General features: G+C 37.1%; 1 non-coding gene across 1 annotated transcript; it reads right to left on the minus strand.

Moving 5' to 3' along the window:
* Positions 1-1,690: 1,690 nt before the first annotated feature.
* Positions 1,691-1,827, minus strand: LOC128569427 (small nucleolar RNA SNORA2/SNORA34 family). Its single transcript, XR_008375377.1, has one exon. It is a non-coding gene; the product is annotated as a small nucleolar RNA SNORA2/SNORA34 family (small nucleolar RNA).
* Between the last annotated feature and the right edge of the window lie 3,001 nt (positions 1,828-4,828).

The following is a 4,828-nucleotide window of genomic DNA, read 5'->3' on the forward strand; positions in this document are numbered from 1 at the left end:
TGCCTTAAATTTAAGTTGTTTATCCATCTTGAATCAATTTTAGAGAGAGGAGAACGATGTGGGTCCAGTTTCAGTCTTTTACATGTGGATATCCAGTTCTCCCAGCACCATTTATTGAATAGGGAGTCTTTCCCCCAGTGTGTGCTCTCATTTGGTAAATCAAAGATTAGGTGGCTGTAAGATGTTAGTTTCATTTCCTGGTTTTCTATTCGATTCCAAATGTCTATGTCTCTATTTTTGTGCCAGTACCATGCTGTTTTGAACACTATGGTCTTGTAGTACAGCCTAAAATCTGGTATGCTGATGCCCCTGACTTTGTTTTTATTACTAAGAACTGCCTTAGCGGTACAGGTTTTTTTTCTGGTTCCATATAAAATGAAGAATAATTTTCTCCATGTTTTGAAAGTACAATGTTGCTGTTTTAATAGGGATGTCATTGAATGGGTAGATTGTGTTGGGAAGTATAGACATTTTAACAATGTTGATTCTTCCCGGCCATGAGCATAGTATGTTCTTCCATTTGTTAATATCCTCTGCTATTTCCTTTCATGGGGTTTCATAATTTTCTTTATAGGGGTCCTTCACCTCTTTTGTTAGGTATATTCCCAGATATTTTATTTTCTTTGAAGCCACGGTGAAGGGAGTTGTGTCCTTAATTAGCCTTTCATCTTGGCTGTTATTGACACATACAAAGGCTACTGACTTGTGGACATTGATTTCATATCCTGAGACATTACTGTATTTTTTATGACTTCCAGGAGTGTTGGGGTTGAGTCTTTGGGGTTCTCTAAGTATAAGATCATACTGTCAGCAAAGAGGGAGCGTTTGACCTCCTCTGCTCCCATTTGGATTCCCTTTATTTCCTTCTCTTGCCTAATTGTATTGCTAGAACTTCCAGCACTATGTTGAATAGTAATGGTGACAGAGGACAACCTTGTCTGGTTCCAGTTCTAAGTGGAAAAGCTTACAGTTTGGCTCCATCAGTAAAATATTAGCTGTGGGTTTGTCATAGATAGCTTCAATCAGTTTCAGAAATGTGCCACCTATGCCTGTACTCTTCAGTGTTCTAATTAGAAAAGGATGCTGTATTTTATCGAATGCTTTTTCTGCATCTATTGAGAGGATCACGTGGCCTTTGTTTTTGCTTCTGTTAATATGGTGAATAATGTTTATGGACTTGTGTATGGTAAACCAGGCTTGCATTCCTGGGATGAAAACTACTTGATCATGATGAATGCATTTTTTGATGATAAGCTGTAATCTGTTGGTTAGGATTTTGTTAAGAATTTTTGCATCTCCCCAACACATTCTATGAAGCAAACATCACCCTGATACCAACACCAGGAAAAGACTCAGCTAAAAAGGAGAATTTCAGACCAATTTCATTAATGAATATAGATGCAAAAATTCTCAACAAAATCCTAGCCAATAGATTACAGCTTATCATCAAAAAAGTCATACATCATGATCAAGTAGTTCCTTTTTTTTACTGTAGAATTATCTTCTTTCTTTGGGTAAAAATCAACAATCATTTTGGGGAGCTGTAATTAAGATTTAACAGCATTATAATTCTAACAAATAACTTAAATATCCTTATGAGATAAATATAGTAATATTTTATGGGTATTTTGGAACCTGACAGTATTAAGACTACAAATCACACTAGCCTACATTTATCACCAATGACTCATGCTGTTTCTTTCTAATGAATTGACCATTACATTTCCAAAGCTCTGAAATGGCCAACAGACCATAGAAAGATAATTCTTTAGGCTCCTGCTTGAAACCAACAGCTTCAGCAAACTGCTGGCCTTGATTCAGGGCCAATGATCAAGTAGTTTCATCCCAGGGATGTAAGGCTGGTTTAACATACGCAAGTCCATATACATTATCCACCATATTAACAGAAACAAAAATCAAGGTCATATGATCCTCTCAATAGATGCAGAAAAAGCGTTAGATAAAATCCAGTATCCTTTTCTAATTAGAACACTGAGGAGTATAGGCATAGGTGGCACATTTCTGAAACTGATTGAAGCTATCTATGACAAACCCACAGCTAATATTTTATTGAATGGAGTAAAACTAAAAGCTTTTCCTCTTATAACTGGAACCAAACAAGGTTGTCCTCTGTTACAATTACTTTTCAACAAAGTGCTGGAAGTTCTACCCAATACAATTAGGCAAGAGAAGGTTATAACTGGGTTATAGCTTTCATGTGAAAGCCATAAATTAGTTTCATAGTAGAGCTGAGTACATTGGATACTTTTTCTTCCATTCTTGAGATCCTTTACTAAGAAGAATATGTTCGGGGAAGGGGAAGAGGGACAGGAGGGAGGGGGAGAATGGGCAGAGGGAGGGTGATTGGTGGGATTATACCCATGGTGCATCTTACAAGGGTACATGTGAAACTTAGTAAATGTAGAAGATAAATGTCTTAACACAATAACTAAGAAAATGCCAGGAAGGCTATGTTAACCACTGTGATGAAAATGTGTCAAACAGTCTATAAAACCAGTGTATGGTGCCCATGATCGCATTAATGTACACAGCTATGATTTAATAATAAAAAAAAAAGAAAAAAAATGAGAAAGTAATAAAGGGCATCCAAATGGGAGTGGAGGAGGTCAACCTCTCCCTCTTTGCTGATGATATGATCTTACACTTAGAGAACCCCAAAGACTCAACCCCAAGACTCCTGGAAGTCATAAAAAATACAATAATGTCTCAGGATATAAAATCAATGTCCACAAGTCAGTAGCCTTTGTATATGCCAATAATGCCAAGATGAGAGGCTAATTAAGGACACAACTCCCTTCACCATAGCTTCAATGAAAATGAAATACCTAGGAATATATCCAACAAAGGCGGTGAAGGACCTGTATAAAGAAAATTATGAAATCCTCAGAAAGGAAATAGCAGAGGATATTAACAAATGGAAGAACATACCATGCTCATGGCTGGGAAAAATCTACATTGTTAAAATGTCTATATTTCCCAAAGCAATCTACCTTTTTAATGCCATCCCTATTAAAATACCAACAGCATGCTTTCGAGATTTGGAAAACATTATTCTTTGTTTTATATGGAACCAGAAAAAACCCCGTATAGCTAAGGCAGTTCTTGGTATTAAAAATAAAGCTGGGGGCATCACCATACCAGATTTTAGGCTGTACTACAAAGCCATAGTGGTCAGGATAGGATGGTACTGGCACAAAAATAGAGACATAGACATTTGGAATCGAATAGAAAACCAAGAAATGAAACTAACATCTTATAACCACCTAATCTTCATTAAACCTAACAAGATCATACCTTGGTAGAAAGATTCCCTATTCAATAAATGGTGGTGGGAGAATTAGATATCCAGATGTGAAAGACTGAAACTGGACCCACACCTTTCTCCACTCACAAAAATTGATTCAAGATGGATAAAGGACTTAAATTTAAAGCATGAAACAATACAAATCCTCAAAGAAAGCATAGGAAAATCACTGGAAGATATTGGTCTGGGGAAAGACTTTATGAAGAAGACTGCCATAGCAATTGCAAAAACAATTACAATAAACAAATGGGACTTAATTAAACTGAAAAGCTTCTGTACAGCTAAGGAGACAACAACCAAAGCAAATAGGCAACCTACACAATGAAAAAGGATATTTGCATATTTTGAATCAGACAAAAGCTTGATAACTAGAATCTATAGAGAACTCAAATTAATCTACATGAAAAAAGCCAACAATCCCATATATCAATGGGCAAGAGACATGAATAGAACCTTCTCCAAAGAAGACAGACAAATGGCTAACAAATATATGAAAAAATGCTCATCTTCCCTATTTATTAGAGAAATGCAAATCAAAACCACCCTGAGATACCATCTAACCCCAGTGAGAATGGCCCACATCACAAAATCTCAAAACTGCAGATGATTGCATGGATGTGGAGAGAAAGGAACACTTTTACACTGCTGGTGGGACTGCAAACAAATACACCCTTTTTGGAAGGAAGTATGGAGAATCCTCAAAGAACTCAAGGTAGACCTCCCATTTGATCCTATAATCCCATTACTGGGCATCTACCCAGAAGGAAAAAATCCTTTTATCATAAGGACACTTGCACTAGACCATTTATCGTAGCTCAATTTACAATCACCAAAATGTGGAAACAACCTAAATACCCACCAACCCAGGAATGGGTTAGCAAGCTGTGGTATATGTACACCATGGAATACTATTCAGCCATTTTAAAAAATGGAGACTTTACAGCCGTTGTATTAATCTGGATGGAAGTGGAGCATATTATTCTTAGTAAAGCATCACAAGAATGGAGAAGCATGAATCCTATGTACTCAATTTTGATATGAGGACAATTAAGGACATGGTGAGGGTGAGGGAAGGGGAGAGCAGAGAGAGAAAGAAGGAGGGCAGGGGGGAAAGGAAGAGCAGAGAGAGGGAAGAAGGGAGGCGGGTGGGACCTCGGTGTGTGCCACACATTTTAGGGGCAAGACACAATTGTAAGAGGGACTTTACCTAACAAATGCAATCAGTGTAACCTGGTTTATTGTACCCTCGATGAATCCCCAACAATAAAAAAAAAAAAAAAAAAGAATTTTTGCATCTATCTTCATTAGTGAAATTGGTCTGAAGTTCTCCTTTTTAGTTGGGTCTTTTCCTGGTTTTGGTATCAGCATGATGTTTGCTTTGTAGAACGTGTTGGGAAAGATTCCTTACTCCTCAATTTTTTGGAATAATTTCTGCAATATGAGAATAAGCTCTTTTTTGAATGTTTGATAGAATTCTGGTGTGAAGCCATCCAGACCAGGGCA

This window comes from Nycticebus coucang, chromosome 17 (assembly GCF_027406575.1).
Source record: "Nycticebus coucang isolate mNycCou1 chromosome 17, mNycCou1.pri, whole genome shotgun sequence".
Lineage (NCBI taxonomy): Eukaryota > Metazoa > Chordata > Mammalia > Primates > Lorisidae > Nycticebus > Nycticebus coucang.